Below are 18918 nucleotides of genomic sequence, written 5' to 3'. Positions count from 1 at the left end.
TTTAAATTGTAACGGAAATTGTGCGCAGAGCTTGCTTTTCTTTGAAAAAACTAGTTCTTATTTTCAAGCACCAAACAATAATTTATAGGTTTGGAGATATTTATCCTCACACATTTAAATATATATTTTTTTAATTTTTAAAAAATTAAAGTCTAAAATAAGAATAAAAATGGATGGCTCTCATTTCAACTATTTGGTTGAAGGGGTTTCAATCCACTTTCGATTTCGGAGTGGAATGTGCTCATTTTCTTTGTTTAGTTCATGATCAGAATCGGATTGAAATCAGAATTGGAATGACTATATCGTCGTAGCATTTAGTTCGTGGCTAAAATTATAATTGAAATGAGGATTTGAATTCTTAAGGAAGGGTTGAGATTGAATTTCAAGAGGATTGGATTATTCCCATTCTATCCTAAAATCAGAATCATAATAGAATTCTTTTCAACCAAATAATTGAAATAGAAGTTATTAATTTTTATTTTTATTTCATATCTCAACTTCCCTCTAAAATCTAATCTCTATTTTTTTTAAAAAATTTAAATTTTTATTTTAATTTTAAATTTAATCATAAATCAAATACTACTGCAGAAATATGGCCGTTGTGAATCCTATCCTAGTTTTTTCGAATTCCAAATCTGTTTCTGATTTCAGTGGTTAATCAAATGCTTCCTAGATCTCCCCGTGACCGAGCATAATGGGCGCACATGCCAAAGTTTATAATTGAAAAATACATGGACATTTTAGATGATAAGTAGTGCATTGCTCTTTCTCCCCTGTACATGCTCTACAGTTCTCGGCTCCACACTCAACTGGCGTTGCTGAAGAGGCGTTGCACCAAGATTTGCACCAACCCGGGTATATACTCTGCTAAAACTCTTGACGCCCCGAAGGGGTCGTCGCAATAACCCGCCTTCCGTCTTTTCCAATGCCTTCCGAAAATGGAAAGGGGGAAGCGGGAGGGGCGGCTTCCGGCTCCGTTCCACTAACAGCAGCATTCTTGCCCCACTCCGCCGCCCTCCTCCTCCTCCTCCTCCTCCTCCTCCAGCGACGCCCCATGCGGCGTCTTCCCCTGTGGCTAGGGTTTCTGGAGGGCCCTGTCTTCCTCTTGATCACCAAAACCCTCCGATTTCCCCTCCTGCTCCACCTCCCATGGCTTGTGGAAGATGGAGCAGCTTTAAGGGGATCTCCCTGGGTTCCAAGTCCAGAAGGTTGCATTCTTGATGAACCCTCTGCTACCCATGGATAAATTCTTGATTCTTGTTTGCATCAGTGGTTACACCTGGGTCCTACAAGTCGAGATGGCGGCATGCAAGGCTCTAATCTTGTTCGAGGCATCTAGAGAGGAACATGTCGCTCTGGTGAAAAAGAATTTTCTTTTAAATTCTTTGAATGCTTAGAATTTGCCATGCAGTTTGGTAAATGATCTCACACTAATTGTTTGTTTGAAGTTGGTCCGAGTTATCAAGGAGAACATCGATATGGACAAGATGGTGCCATATGATACGGAAGATGCGCAAGTAATTTTCTTAGCTCTTTTCTCTTATGTGGCTGTATCCTTATTCATTCTTTGCTTTATTATGACCACTAAGAATGCTTTGGATTAACTTAACTACTTTTTTGGTATACATTATGCTTGAGACATGCTTAGTTCTATATTTCTTTTTCTAATTGTATCATATCTATTACTGAAGGCTGTAGTTGTGTAACATTTTTTTAGACATGCGATCTAAATGTAATAGCTCAAAAATTCTATTGATTTTTTTTCTGTTGATTTGTTAGTTTATTGTATATGTTTTGTTTGTCAGAGTAGTCGGTTAGCTGTATCGGGTGGTGTTGCTATTCCTAAGCATTATTTTCATAACAAAACAAACAAGAATTTTGGTTCATTCCAAATCACAATCTTTCTTTAGTACTCGATTGGTCTGAAATGGAATGACTTCTTTGTTTCTTTTTTTGCATTCTAACTCTAATGAAATAACTTGACTCTTTTTATTTTATTTCTGAAAGGGTCAGTCCATAAAACCCATCCCTTCTATTGATGTTCTGCTTTTTAGCTTAATAAAATCAAAGATAAAGTAGAAATTACTTACCTCCTTTGATTTTAATTTCATTAACATTCCAGCAGAGTAACACTCCATCCTGGGTCTTGTTTCCCACCTAAGTAAGCAGGTAGGAGGCTATAGTACAGAAATCTGGGTTCCAAGCAACCAATCTTATCCGAGCTACTGAAGCACCTCTTCAGAGAATCAGAGTCGAATTCTTGTATTCTGACCAAGATTAAGCATAAACTATGCAAGATATTGCGCTTCGTTTAATGATACTACTTGAAGTAGCTAAAATCAGAGTGTGGAGTGTGGATTGCTTTAAATTTGTCTCTTTGGTTTATATGTGCCTTTGAAATGAAGAAAGCACCCTACATCAATAATTATCATCTTCTCCTTCATCTAGACTCTCTACAAATCTAGGGGATTTTGGAGTGTTGTTCTTTGGTTGCATGATCTAAAACTACAACCAATAAGTTACATTTCACTACCCACCAATTGTCTATATCTATTTTTTGGCAAACCCCTCTCTTGCCTAGATTGCCCTTGGTTAAGAATATATTATCTATGTATATTTTATACAGTTTTGAACTCAAGTGGACAACCAGTAAAATAGCTGTTTAGTCTAATGAACCTTCTCAACTATGAGTTTTGCTACCACATTTGATGGGAAAAGGGCTTGGGTGATCATGCGACAAAGATGATGACTCAATATAGCTAGAAATTGGAAGCTGTTCCTGTATTCCTATTGGTTTTAAACCTGAAGTACATTTTCTCCTCCTCTCTTGCATATAAGCTTCTCACTTGTAGGTCAAAGGATCTATAATCAAACCCTATTAGGAACATCTAATTTCTGAACTCTTAATTTTTCTCAAGTTACAACTTTCTCCAATGTACAAGTTGGGACTCTCGATGTTCCCTCAATAAACCTAACTCCTTCACCCTATTTTGATAAGAAATCACTTTTGAGTACCTCACATCGATCCAAATTCAAAGCAAGCACTTTTAACTAAGTCATAAATAGACAAAGAGATTTGTCAATGCTGACATCATCAAAGTTATTAAGGAAACGAAACTTATCTTTTCAGTGAGAAGGATGTCCATAGAATGTTTCTGCACCAGATTTTAAAACATTCTTAATATTCCATTTCTAAATGTAACTATAGGTTCCTGAAAAGAAGATTATTATAGTGCAAGGTCTGCAATCTCGGTACCGAGTATCATACTGGTATCTTACCAGTCTGGTATGGTACGGTATGTATCCCATGCCCAAACAGCTGTCTAATCATTTTTTTCCATCTTTTATTTGGTATGCTTCAGTGTGAGTTGGTTCTCACCTCGGTACGGGTGCTACGGAGTCTGTACTAACCCAAACTTGAGTTTCATACTGATTCCCATCCAGTACAGTACGGTGTGCCCCATACGAATAGTACAAGATGGTATGATAGATATAGGGCGGTTCGACAAAACATGCTAAGTGTAATAGAATAGCTATCATATCTCTGCTATATTATAGTACAAAAATTGTAAGTGACTTTATAGTTGTTTGACCTTAGCCCATTATTTTGTATTTAAAGGATTTTGAATCAACATTCTCTTGCCATAGTTATGCTCACATGTTCAGCAAATTCTGAATAGAGCAGCAAAATGATAGTTAAAATGGGGGTGGGATCACAGCGATCCGTAAGACCATCCTTTCTTTTAATTCCTTACATGCATTCTACATGTGAAGCTTGCTTTTGATATTTGTTTCTTTTATTATAATGTTATTGAAAGGACAATCATCGTATTGGAGACAAATATAATCCATTCAGAATCATGGTTTCAAATACCAACCATATCTGCCCTATATTGGCTAGTATTTATCGTAGTAGCCAAGAGATGGTAGGGAAGGTTATAATACACCTTGTTTGTTGGTGAACCCCAGCCAAATTGCCTATATTGGCCTTGAACTGGGCAACACAAGGTAGATTAGGCTTGAACTGCCCTGTAGTCAGCCCAACTCAATGTCAAACCTAGTGGTAGCATTCGGGAAGGGTTTCTAATAGTTTTAATGCTTGTCTTCCACCATATCGGCATGGGAACAAGCACAAGGAGAAGCTAGCAACTCTTTGAAGCAAGAAACAAACTTGAAGCAAAGATTGTTGAGATTTTGAGCTAGAAAGGTGTTCTAGATTGGTAGATCACACTATCTTATTTTTTGTTTCTTGAAAATCGAAGAAGAGGGACAATCTTTCTTAGAAAATAATGTATTACATCGGGCAATTCCGGGATTGATGCTTCCACTGCATGACATTGGAGCGTACTAGGATTACCTCTAGTGGATACATAACGTGAAGCAGGTAGTAGGGCAGACCATGTAGAATCGAGGTGCGGGACTACATTTCTATTTTTCATGTCAAAAACATGATAGTTGTTCAACAATAATGTTATAAACGCATCCTTTCTTTGTTCATTTGTCATATCAATTCTACTAGTTTACTATTTCATCTTAAATTTTGGTAATCTTTGGTATCATTCATTAATTCAGTAATTTATGGTACCTAATCATATTCCAATTGCTAATTTAAAGCATATATATTTTCAATATATTTTTAATTGCAAGTTGTACGATGTTTTGCAATAAACTATTGGTATAAAAACTTCATTACATATCAAAAAACATGACCAGGGCACTTAAATCTATACGTCTATCATATTTCTTGCAAAAATATAGCAGTAAGACAATAAAATAGAATAAAATGTAAAAGGAAATTGCAGAACAAAATAGAGCAGACTAGTGGCAAACTGGTCATGTCAAAATTTTTGGGTACCCTTGATCAATATGGCGCAAAATATGGTACAAACTGTTCCCGGCCCTTGGTCGCCAATTATTAATATTGTAATGTAGTAGATGGATTTTGATTACTAGGGATCAAGTGTTGCAATGGTGGTTATCTTCTTAAATTTCAATAAGTCTATATATAGACAGCTATAAAGGACTCATATTGTATGAGTTGGGAATGGAAATAATGGATGTATAAATGGAACTGATAGACCAATCGAAATTACATATTCCTTGCATAGGCTTTTATATTGAATAAAATGGAAATTAGTGACATGTTCAACCTCATGGATTTTCTGGCATGTTCAACCTCATGAAGTTGCTAATGTTCCCAGACGCACATACAGTCAATAAATGCTTGCGATTGATGCACAAAATTGGATAGAAGAGAGCATTATTTCTGCTTCTGAAAAAAGACATGCAACTGTTTTTAGTCAATACAAGATTTAAACATAATAATATAACATAATAGCATCTATTAAATATACAACATTAATTTAATTAATTAAGCAGATTAAAATTCCAAGCTAGCAGGAGTTATGGTCTAGCAAGTGCTATCAATAGTACCGCATGACAATTATACTATGACATCATAGAGAATGTGCACAATTGGTGGGCCCACTGTGAAGCGTTATACTTGATGAAAATGCAGAGAAGATAAAGTGATAGTTAGGGTCAAAGCCTGGAGTAGATAACATTGAAGTGATGTCAAAAGGTTCTATGGTAGTCCTGCCACCATGAAAGCATTAATACCTAAGATCTTCTTTCAACTCAAGTCAAGCAAAACAAGCATCCAAATAGTAAAACTGATTGAAAGCACGTATAACAATGTGCAAGGTTCAAAATCTCAGTATTGGTTTGGTTTCAGCCAATTCAAATAGACTCTAGTTCTGGCAGTTTCAGTAATTTCAGATTAATCTTGGTCATTCAGCTCAAAACAATCAAAAAAAAAAAAAAAAGGAAGAAAGGAAAGTAAAGGTATCATTTTAGATATCATCTGAGATTCAAAAGAGGCTTCATGACAAACTTTCAATGGACTGCTTAATAAGTAATCCCATTTCTGATTGTCAAAGTCCATTGTGTATGACAGGCAGGCCTATAGTGGAAGCTTGGTTTATAATTCACAGCAAACCTAAACCACATCCAGTTATTAGTTAGTGGCACAATATAGATATTGATTTTTCGATGACTTGATGCACATGAAGTATCAAGAACATATTTTGGTTTACGAGCAATTTAGTCCTTTTATATGTATGAGTGTATATGTGCATGTGTGTGTATGAGAGGGGATTACACACACATTTTTTGTTACTGGAAGTTGATAAGTTTTAACTATAAATGTCCGGTAAAATTGGTTCCTCCACTAGCTTTTAGATTGGGGCATAGCCCACAGTCCATCATTTGACGACACCTCATTGGCACCAATCATGGTACATGCTGACAGCTGCAGATGCTTATATAAAACTCTCTCTATGTGTGCGCACGCGCGCGCATGTTTGTCCGTCCGTCTGTCTGTGTATTTGCCTCCATGAATATGTATGCATGTGTTTTATTGTGTATCCTTAATTTACTTTATTTTCCTCAGATTATCTGATGTCAATGTTGGCTATGACTATGTATGAGTTTCAAAATTCTTTTGATTACTTTATTTTCCTTCTAATTCACCAAACATTTTCCTTATGTACTTTATCTTGCTACTTTTGCAAGAAATAATTGGACTTTCACAATTACATCTCAGTGAGAGTTTCCACAGACTAATAGGTCCAGTAAGCATGAATTGCAACAGAATTCAGTCTGTGTCCTTAAATGTTCATATGGGGCAAGTGGGAGCAGTGACGGGTCATGCTCTACTTTCTTTTGAAGAGACTTGGGAGAATGATTTTATTAAAAGAACAAATGAATATTATTCTGGTGCAGGTAAATGATGCTGTTGGTTTCCGTTTATCTGCATGACTAATTGCTTCACATCATAGTAAACTGATGTTTGTCAAAATTGGGGAGTGGTTTGCTGATTCATTGCAGGGGAAAAAAAATCCATCAATGACGAATTAGCACCTGACATATGCATTAAATCCAAATAGCTGCATCTCTTCTCCACATTTGTTGTTCCAAAATCCATATGGACTCTCACTTAAAATGGGAAATCGGTTTTTGAAATTTAAATATTTATTCGCATGGATGCCTTAGGATGCTAAATTTTCTTTGATCCTCAAGCATAAAACAGTTTATGCATCTAAAAAAAAATATATAAACAATTTATGCATAAACTGCATAAATTGTTTATATATTTTTTTTAGATGCATAAACTGTTTTAAAATATAGATGCATAAACTGCATAAATTGTTTTTAGATGCATAAACTGTTTTAAAATATAAACTGTTTTAAAAATATAAACACTTAAAACAATTTATGCATTTTAAAACTAAGCTATTTTGTATAAAACTTTAATTAGACCATTTTTTGAATGCAATTATATGCTACTCGGAATTAAGGGGTGTAAAAGTAATATGTGATCATATAGGTATATAGACAATAATGATAATACGGGTTAGGAAACGAGCAACATATGGATGCACAGTGAGCGCTTACTCTATGCTGGTATTCTATCATCACAGTTTAGATGTTTGGCTGTCTGTGAGCGTGGTGTGACCATGTGGGAGAAGGCTTTGTTGTTGTGATGGTAATAGATTTTCTTTTTATTTAAATTCTTCAGAAACTTAACATCCTGTCATTTGTTTGACAGCCTTAATAATTTTAACCCTCGCAGCCAGTTGATGCTTGGTCCTTTGACACAGTTGGGCCTGCTTTTGCACAGAGTTATGCCTGTTTATATTCACAGTTATACCTTTTTTTTTCTAAACAAACCTGTACATTGGCCAGGGATTAAGCATGAAGTGGCCACTAAAAACAAGGGATAAAAATAAAATTTCAGTCATCGGTTAAAATGGCAGTCAATGCAGGGACCAGACCTCAATTTCCTATCTTCTTTGTGGTCTTTGAAAATTCTTAAGTGTGGACCTCAGTTCTTGAAAATATTTGGCGAGTTCAGCATCCCTGTTCACATACTTGTGATTACAAGCAACTATAATTTCTTGCAGCAAACAAAAAAAAAGGGCTATTAGAATCCTTCAGTCTAATGTTTCCTGCTTCCATCTCTTGCACTGCTTCTGAACTTACTGTCCTGGTTGTATGATATAAGACAAACCCATGATATGATGAAGCAATGCGCTTTATGTAATGAGAAGTGTGTGCAGATGCATAAGGTCTCCTGCCATCTCCTTTCTTTCTTCTCCTTTTCTTCTTTGTTTTTTCATTTTTGGTTTCCTTTGTTTTAGGTTCATGTCTCATTTCATTTATTAATGAAATGAGAGTGGCTTGCCACTGATTTGGTCAAGAACAAACATAGAATGCAAAATTTATTGCCTTTTTCTTCCTTTAGCATTATCTTAGATTTCTTCTTCAGTGTGTGCTTATGCAGTTCTTGTTCCCAATATTCATATTGGCAAGCTAGTATATTAATGTGATAACATCCTGTCAGATGGATTGGATTTCTGTAAGCTTATCCCTAGTTTATGCGATTCAACTGTATCCAATGATTCAATATTTATTTTTGTGGTGTTTGAAGGAACAACAAAAAGAAAAGAACTTCATGGGATGACCACTCTTCGGGCATTATCAGGAACTTGGGCATCTCAAGCCACTGGTGTCATCCTAAATGCATATGAAATAAAGTTTATTTGCAATCAAGTCAGTGGTAGCTCCTCTCCATTTGTTCTCTTAACTGCGGCAAGACTAGATGACAATGTAGCAAATACAGAAATAGAACTCCACTTGCATTTGAACACGATGGTCAGATCTTCTGTTTCCCTATGTGGGCAAATCCAGTTAAATGCCAACCAGGTTTCTGTGCACAAATGATTCTCGACATTTGAGTAGGATCTTTTTTTCTTACTAGCACTTATCTTTAGATGTCCTTACCAACAATTAATTACTTATTTCAGGGGGCAAAATCAAAATTATTCCATGAATTCTTTTTCAATGGATTGTTTGGGAAGTTAATTTCCCATAGTAAAACACCAAGCGAGTTTTTGCTTGGAGATGAAAAACAATTTCCATGGATCTCTTCATACATGTACATGCTTCTACCCATGGAGCCTCCATTTCCAACAAGTACTGGCATTGTGAACATTAACTGGAAGGGAATTAATGCATGCATTTCTGTGGTTTAGTTTCTAAGAAATGTATATTCAAAAGATTGTCATAGAAGTTCACTGACTTGTACTACGAGCTCATATGAAACAAAATGTGAGGGGACAAATATTGTTCACATGGCTAATCAAGCAGTTTACACTCAATATCTTAAAGATATGGTGGTTCTGGCAGTGCATAGAGGGAGGATCTACGCTGTCCTTAACATAATGAATGATATGTGCACGGATAGTCCATTTGATGAGAACCCTGGTAAACGGTCAAAATTCAATTCATTCTCACACTATTACCATCAGAAGTAAGTGCTTGGAGATTTAATTTTTAGTTATAATATTCTCTTTGCTCTCAGTTAATTTATTATTTATGTTTACATACCTGTCCAGGTACAACATTGTGCTTCAGCATCCAGGACAGCCTTTGTTATTAGTGAAGCAAAGTCACTATCCTTACAATCTGCTGGTTTCAAGTACCAAGTAAAAAGGTTCATTTTGTATATTTAGCTTCCATCATTAGACTAAATATATTTTGTGTAGCATCTGTCTTTAGTGAGGAACATGTGTTGCCTAGTAATAAATATATGCCCATTTTAGGTATGAAATGCTATTTTCTGTGTATGGTAACAAAGGTAAAAAATAGAAAGCCTGTAAAACCCGCCATCTGTACTGTTGCTTTTACCTATTACACCATTCTTTATTGTGGGAAATATTTAGTATTTCTAATTTTCTGTTGTTTGCAAAAGCCACTTTTCAGTGAAAAAGAAAATGTTGTGATTCCAGATGATTTATCATGTTAGCTTACTATAAGCTAAAAGATTCTCTTTCTTTTTTTCTCCTCTTTAAAGAAAGAGGCTGAAAACCCAAAACTGTTCTTTAAAGTCCAGAGGATTCATAGAAAAATAACAAATATCTTTCATATCATGAATATGTTTGTGTAATATATTAATAATAACCAGTATTTCAATTCCTTTATATACACATGCACGTCCACATGACAGCCAAATCCTTTTCATCCACTTAAACATCAACAAGCATTGCCTCTAACTTGTTTCATCCACTCAAACATCAAAAAACTTAAATGGGGAAAGGAATGTGGAATGACCTTTTTTCCCTTTGAGCTGGCATGATCTTATGATATTAGTGTATAATATAAATCATTTACTTGCATAGCATTACTTGAAATCTTTTTGTGATATATTCAACTGCCAGATCTGAAGTTGCTTTTATTCAAGTTCTTGCATATAGTGATGTGGCATCCAAGTTCTTCCAAAGTGATCTCCTGCATTATTGAATATCAAATTCACTTTTCATTTGTAACCTGTATGTAGGTTTATCAGCTACTTTTAGAATTGTGTATGGTCTTACCATCTTTATCTACAAAGTTTACTCAGTTAGTTCTCTAAATTACTTATGCATACTTCCAATATATAAATTGTGCATGTGCTTTTTATCAACTTTGCTCTAAACACTGAATGTGTAATACAGCATTTTCTATGCCTAAAAGGCTGATATCACAATTTTTCATATGCCAATGTCATTCATGTCTGTTGCAGATGGTTCCATCAGTTCTAGTGAGAGATCAAATATTCTTGTGCATATTCCTCCTGAGATGTTGGTCCATCTTAATGTATCAAGTGATGTTTTGGGGACTTCATACTTACTCCCTTCAGTAATGTATCGATTGGAGTCAATGATATTGGCCAGCCAACTACGAGAAGAAACGTGCTGCATTTACAACAACCAGAGTATATCAAGTTGATTGGTTTGTCTTCTTGATTTGTTTGTCCTGTTTTCAAAATACTGTATGCCAACTATTCCTTTATCACTGTCCTCATTTTCGCTTTTCTTTTGATCAGATTCTGGAAGCAATAACAACATCAAGATGCTCTGATGGCTTTTCTATGGAACATCTGGAATTGTTGGGAGATTCAGTGTTAAAGTACGTTGGGAGATTCAGTGTTAAAGAAACATGCTGCATGTGCAAAGTACATTGTGAGTTGTCATCTTTTTCTGAAAGTATCCTATGAAGAGTGAAGGACAATTATCTGAATACAGATCTTGGATAGTTTCTAACTCGACACTTCACAAGCTAGGAACTCATCGCTACCTGCAGGTATGTGACATGTTTGTCCTCTTAAGTTGTTTAGACATGTGCCACTTCAGATCATTTGAATGGAAATTCAATTACAGAATGCCAAGATGTTTATAAAGTAGTTGTCTTATAATTTTGAAGGTGGTAAATGTGATTAAGGTGTTGGCATGTATTCTAGTCAATTAGTAAGGATTAATTCCACAGTAACTGTCCTTTTTTTGTGAGTCTACATTCATGTTTTTTCCAATGCTCATCAAATTTTCAATTCTAAAATAAGTATCTCCAGTTTACCTTATTTTGTAGTTTTGTTTGCTCTTGTGATGAATATTTTGTGTCATTGTGGTAGTAATATACTTCTTTTGATTTACATATATATGTATGTATGTATATATGGAACCTTGGATAGAAAGCAAATTTAGTCTCATCCCAACTAAGAATAGAGTTGGGTCACATCTTTCAATTTTGTTGAATCTTCTTGGTTTAGAAAACATGGTCTCATTTTTCTTTGTTGGTTCCATGTCAAAACTTGTATGCCATTACAAAAAAAACAGCTGAAGTTGATCATATTTGGTCACCAGGTAAATTTTATGACTGGGCTGGCAGCAAATATGACTGCAACATGAGGAACAATTCAACTTAATTAAGCCTTAATCCCAAACTAGTTAGGGTTGGTTAAAGGAATCATTTTCCTTTATTTCGCTCAGCTTAGGACCACACCTTCTAAAAAATGTACATTTTAAATTCTGGAGCAGCAAAGAAAGATCCGAAGCATGGTCTAAAATGTTATAAATGGACATGCAAATAAGATTTTAGCATGTGTTCAGGATATGCATATAAAACTTTCAAGCTAAGCTTCTATAGTTGTAGCAGATAATACAAGATGTGAACAGGTTCAGTTTCAACTTGAGTTTTAAACCAAGGATTTAATAATCAAGCTGTGTGCTTGTACTGATGACCTACAGATTCAATTCATACCACAGTACAGTGTAATTGTAGTGATGACCTACGGATACAATTCATGCCACAGTACAGGATCAGAACTGGCTCAGCATGGGCCAATACAAGTCCAAAACAAACAAACAAACAAACATGTCAATAAATAAATAAGGAAAGGTGTATTGAGCTGAACAGGTCAATACAGATTTAGTGCAGGCTAGACATGGTTGGGGGGGCTCAGAAAGGGTACCCTGCTGCTATGGGGAGTACTCAGATCTTATTTTAAATAAGTTGTTTAGTTTAGTTAGCAAACACGTGTGATAGATTGTATACTATAATCGCAAGTTCATTAATTTTGCGTCCTAATCCTGTAGTGAGTTATTAAGTGCAATTGGATACTCTCTCTGTTAATGAATTGATTATGATTTTTCAAGAAATGAATGGTTCATTTGTATTTATATGCTTATCATAATTCTATATTATCTTTCTTATTTTTTCTTGATGCAACTTTTAAATCTTTCCATCTTCAGGGTTATATTCGAGACTGCCCATTTGATCCACGACGTTGGGTTGCTCCTGGACAAATCTGTGTGCACCCCTTGCCTTGCACATGTGGGGTAGACACTTCTGAAGTGCCTCTTGAAAATGCATATTGGTCTGAGGAAGCATCTATAGTGGTTGGGAAGGCGTGTGATAAGGGTCATAGATGGATATGCCCAAAAACTATTGCAGACTGTGTTGAAGTACTGATAGGAGCATATTATGTTGGTGGTGGTTTAGGTGCTGCCCTTTCATTGCTAAGGTGGTTGGGCATGGATGTCTCACCTGAGCCAGTAATGATTGAGGAAGCGAAAATGAACTCATCTCTCTGGTTGCATCATCTTAGAGGCAATCAAATTGGTGGGTTGGAATCAAAACTTGATTATAGGTTTTCAAATAAGGGTTTATTATTGGAAGCCATCACGCATCCATCTCATCGTGTTTTAGGAATTAAATACTGTTATCAGGTTTGATGCAATGAATTAAGTGCTTTTCTTCAGCATCTCTTCTCTTTCCCCTTGGACCCCCCTCTCTAAATAATGTTCCTTTTACAGTGATAAAAGTGCTGCATATGTGCACAAAAATCTTTTATTCACTCTAATCTTTTTTCTTGTAATGCTACCAGCGGCTTGAAGTTCTGGGAGACTCTGCTGGGTGTGCTCATAACTTGGTATCTCTTTCAGACTTATGTGGATCTTGATCCAGGGGAACTGTCTGATTTGCGTTCAGCATTAGTTAGTAACGAAAATTTTGCTCAAGCAACGGTGAGGCATAACTTTGAAAAACATCTTCAGCATGCTTCTGACGGGCTTTGAAAATTAGAGAATATCGTAAAGACATATCTGAATTTCAAGGTACAGGTGACTCGGTCACATTTTTTGCCATGCCTAAAGCACCAAAGGTTGGTCCATGCTATGATCTGATTATTTATTTGTCTTATTTTTTTGAATGTATTTGGACCTAGTCATATTGAAGCCTTTCTCTTACAACTCAAAAATTTAAATACTAAACTAGGAGTTTTGCAAGCATCTCCTTGTCATTATTCACTAGGCACTTCTCTTCCGGAGATGCTACTGACTTTTATCTAATTTAGGCTCTTGGAGATCTGTTGGAAAGTATTGCAGGAGCGGTCCTGATCGATACAGATCTTAACCTAGATAGAGTCTTGGAGGTTTTCAAACCACTACTTTCTCCCATGGTTGCACCTGACAAGCTTGAATTACCTCCTCTGCATGAGTTGGTTGAGTTATGTAACCGTATGGGATATCCTCTACGTACACAATTTACCTACAAAGGAGTACAGGTTGTTGCTGAACTTAGCATACAACTTGAGGAAGATCTATTGGTAAGACATGGCTGTAACCTGCAGAGGAAGACTGCAAAGGCACAAGCAGCTCTCCAGCTGTTAAAAGATCTGGAGGTTTGTTGATTCTCCTTGGATGCACGTATGTTTGTTGTCATCCTAGATAAGTTATTTGGTAACCATTTTTTAAGTATTGAACCATGTATTTATGCAAGGAGAAAAATTAAAAAAATGCAAAATTCCTATTATTTTTCCTTTACCAGAGGCTGGGAAATTTTTTTTTTCCTTTTTTGTGGCAGACGAGAGGAATTTCACATGCTCAATATGCATCCAAAAAGAGGCAACAAGTTGATAACCTCTGTTCAACTTCAAGTGTCAAACTCTCTGGGCCTCCCAAACACATGGAAATTGTTAGAACCGACTTACAAAATGTGCCTGAGTGCTTGCTGTCTTTGGAACCATCGGCAGGTTCTTTTTTGGAGCAAAGTTGTCAATTAAATGTTCTTGTTAAGGAGATTAGTACTTCCAAGCTGAAGGAGCCAGGTACCTATCTTCTGTCAAATTTGCTTTTAGACATGGTTCTATTGAGTATCCTGTGTATAGAATAAATAAGAATTTTGTAAATAAAGGTGCTTGTGTACTCCTTTTGAATATGAATATATGAACACGCTGACTTTTCAGAAACTGTGGTCTTTCTTTTGTTTTTCTAAGAAACAGGATGAAGAAGTTATTGACCTTTCAAATCACTGTATTTGTATAAATAGGGATAGATTTTCCATGTGATCCTAAACCTGCAACTACTTTTGTTCCATAGGTAGCAAGTTGAGTTCATGGATTAAGAAATAATCCATGGAAATTTGAGAAAATTTTTTCAATCAGCTCTTGACCTCGTGCTTGCCCTTATGAGTGATATTGAATTCTTCCTAGCCAAGGTAACTTCAATAGGGGCCAGATGTCAATCTAAAAGACTAGATTTAACTTTGAACAAGCTCATCTGCGATGCTTGTTTTTTTCTTAAAAGAAAATTGCATAAAAAATTAAGGTAAAGTGATGATTCACATCAGCACTCAAAACTTATCTTATAAGCCTTTTGTTAGGTATCTAATAGAGCTCTGATAATCCTAACCCTAAACTTCCATTCATGACCTGACATCTGACTGAAGGACTTTAATATGACTGTGATTCAAAAATTCAGCACAAAATTGTCCCTAAAACACACCTGTAGATTTTAGCCATTTTCTGACCCAGTAACCAATACAGTATGGCTGGGAGCTATAAGATATAAATGTAGATCTTAAGATACATTTCAACAACTGCAATATCATAAAATTTGCTATTTGTGTAAAAGATTGTGCCCTCCAGAGCCTCAATGGTTCAATGTAAACTGTGGTAGGTCTTGACCATTCGATTTGGTAGATCTCCTGATCTGTGCTGTGTCGATTATTAACCTGATACTAGAAGCACTGGGTGGTAAACAAAATCCACGTATGTGTTTGTCAAATGCATTTCTCAGCACTTCAATCTTATGGAATGTAAGAATAGATGTTGCTATTCCACTGATTTTGTAGTTGATCGATTCATCCGAAGGAAGTGCAAAATGCACCACCAAGCTGTATCATGTACCCTGTCTTCTAGCTGAACATGTAAATTGGTACACAAGTCATATATTTTCAATTTTCCATGCACACCACAAGCACGTCTAAATCAAAAAAATGAAAAGAAAGTAAACAACATATAAGTGAGGTAAGAATCAAAATGTATCGCAACCTAAAAGTATGTTACTCATACTGAATGCTCCATAGAAAATTTAGTATGTGTGCTGAAACTTCAACTCTAAAATACAAATGCTGGCCAGCTACACATGACATGAAAGATCATAAGTTCATAACATTCAGCACATAGATACCTTGCAAGCAAGCCGACCTCTTTTTTTAATGAGCTTTTCACTTGATGCCAGGCAGTCAAGTAAAACAAATGAAGAAAGTTTTTCTCCAAATAAGAGCTCATCATAATACAACTTAAATAAACATGACCCAAACAGAAAAGAAAAAAGATGACGGTTCTTTTCATCTCTCTCTCTCTCTCTACATGATCTGACAATTTTGTTGATTGGTGTATGAATCTCAGATGTTCCAGTTCTCTCAATGAAGAACCAAAAAGGAGGACCAAGGAATGCTCTATTTAAGCTTTGTGCGATATCAAGGTGGCCGATGCCTGAATTTGAATCAACAGAACAAAAGTTCAGGTATGTATAGCCCCAGCAGACTTGGATTAAACAACAAAGAAGTAAATCCATTTACATGACCATGAATGGAAAGTGATAAAATATGAGTAAGGTGTATTAGTGGATGAAGCCTGACATTGTGATTTCATATCACAGTGAAACAAGAAGTTATCCTTTGTCACAAATATGAAGCAAATCTTATTAAGTGAACCAGGTCAACCTTTTTCAATAAAGCTTGAATCTTATGCTTTTATATTTACTAGTTCTTACCTGAGTCTATTTTATGTTGTGCCCTTAACTTTTGAGCAGAACGCCAATTGTATTGCATGGGGCAACAGGATTCAATAGTTACACATCAAACATCACATTGCATATACCCAATTCTGGAGCTATAAATCTGGTGGGTGAGCCTCAAACAGATAAGAAGAGCTCACGAGACTCAGCAGCATTTGCCATGCTTGTTGTGCTGCAGAAACAGGGTAGATGCATCATCAAAGAACCTTGATGAACCTGCTTTCACTCCGATGGAGCATATAGGAAAGACTTTCAGGTTGAGGTTTTGATATTGTTGAAGATGAGGCACTTGCGATTTCCATTTCGAGAGGCCTACGTCTCATAAAAACTGTCTATCTAAGGCTGTCCTTTGGTCCGTAGGTCTTGACAAAGGATAGAATTCTAGTTCTTTTAAAGTGGTATCTCACTGATGGGCCGAAAGGCCCAAAGCTAATTCCAGGGAACAGAAAAGTTTCATAGGATCTTTCTATCATCTTCATAGAAATATCTATTTCACCGAGCCTCTCTCTCTGAGACAATGTCCAGATTGTTACATCTTCCATTTTTGGATCCCTATGTTCTTTTTTTAGGAAAGGATGGGCAAGATGTATATTCAGTTATAGCATTATAGCAAATATTTTTGTTTCATGTTAGCAAGACCTTGGTTTATACAAGCGAACTTCATTATTGATTCATGTGGAGCTTCAATTTCAAAAGATGCATTAGGAGAACCGCATTCATTTTTGTAATTTGTTCACCAAACCAAAGGATCCAGAATCTTGTCTGCAGTCCTCGACATGGTTAAACACAAGTTGCTGAAGATCTATGTCGAGGTACACTACAGCCCAAGGAAAAAGGATCTGTGCAGAGGAATTTCAAGTACTTTCAGAAAGGTGAACTCGTGGTGGTCAAATGGTAGGTCGGATGGTAGGAATCAAATGATAGAAAAATAGTGTCAAGCAATTGAATATGTATGTGTATATGTATTCGATAGTTTGGGTAAGGTTTTCCTATTTTGCTTCCCTATATTCTCGTAGAACAAACATTAGAGAAAATATTATGGGCCCCATTTATTCAGGCAGTGAATCTGTTTTTCAGGGAAATTACTTAAGCGATGAATCAAAGAAATGGTTTAAGGCTTTTGGATGTTTAATCCCCTTAAAAGTGATCAAATATATAGGTTTTTAATTCCTTTGAAGTGATCAAATATACAAAAGCATATTTAGAAGAAATCTCTGGTGCAAATTTCGAGAAAATTCTTGGAATGTCTGATATTTTGTGACTCAGGAAAAGCCAACAAATGGCATTAATGAATAAATCGTATCAAACAAATTATTCCTTATGCTTTTGAGGAAATAAAAAACCCTTATTGAACCTGCGATGGAAGGAGAGGAAAACATGTTCCTCCAGGAAGCACCCAACAAAGACAGATTCTTTTGAATGGGGAGGTATGTGAGGAATCTTTAATAAAATGAGACAATGGAGTCCATTTTTCGGATTTAGGATTTCAAAACTTGTAGGGTTAAACTCCTTATATTCTTTCTGTTTTCTAATAAGTTTTGGCATCATCTTCGATAGAATGAGACAATGGAGTCCAATTTTTGGATTTAGGAGTTCAAATGTTGTAGGGTTATGCTCCTTATATTCTTTCTTTTTTATAATAAGTTTTGGTGTCATAAGCATTTTTTCCTTCATTTTTAGTGGAGACAAATAACAAAAAAACTCATGCAGTTCCCTATGTTGTGGTCTATTTATACAACCGAACAATGAAATAGCCTCGAGACTCCTGGACTTTGAAATTTTTTTTTTTTTTTCCTGTTGAATGTTAAGGGAGGTGAATCACCACCTAGATTCATTCAGCCAATGAAAGGAGGTGGGAGGCAACAAACAAAAAAAAGGCCAAAGAGAAAAGGAGGCAAAAGGGAGGTAATCCTCTAACATATCCAATGTGGGACTAATTGTCAACAGAAGGCTCTCTCTATCTTGTGCCTGGCTAGCGGAAGAATGGAATCATGGCGTTGAAAGGAAAAGCAGCAAGACATTCTCTTCCTGCTTCAACATTCAGAGGCCTTGCCTGATCATACTGCTGAGCAGATTTCGAACTGCACTGTAGAAATGTGTTTGTTCTTTTGCTTTCTTATGTTACTGGTAATGTGCTTGTTAGGGTATGGAGTAATAATTGATTCCAATATACATTCATTATTGCATGAAGCTGAATTTATCTTTGTTCTGCTCCAGATGTGTTATTATCACATTTGCAAGCGATGGGTGGCTAGATTTAATTAAGGCATAATAAATTTTGGATGATATGGCTCGAATTTAGCACCCAACGGCCATTACTTTTCCGGTCAATTATCTAATGATAGTGTGACATGTGGCAAGTATGATCAGTACCCAGGCAGATCAGGAGGAGAGGTTATAGCCCGATGTAGTTAAGGTGCATGGTAAAGGGCGGACAGTTACAAGTCTTTTATTGATT

At 36.0% G+C, this 18918-nt stretch overlaps 1 pseudogene; it reads left to right on the top strand.

Moving 5' to 3' along the window:
• The first annotated feature begins 730 nt into the window (after nucleotides 1–730).
• LOC105061509 (endoribonuclease Dicer homolog 3b-like) lies at nucleotides 731–16921 on the top strand (annotated as a pseudogene).
• The last annotated feature ends 1997 nt before the right edge of the window (nucleotides 16922–18918 follow it).

Source organism: Elaeis guineensis, chromosome 2, assembly GCF_000442705.2.
Source record: "Elaeis guineensis isolate ETL-2024a chromosome 2, EG11, whole genome shotgun sequence".
Taxonomy (NCBI): domain Eukaryota; kingdom Viridiplantae; phylum Streptophyta; class Magnoliopsida; order Arecales; family Arecaceae; genus Elaeis; species Elaeis guineensis.
The sequence above is the reverse complement of the archived record's forward strand: the minus strand, read 5'-3'. Positions and strand labels throughout refer to the sequence as shown.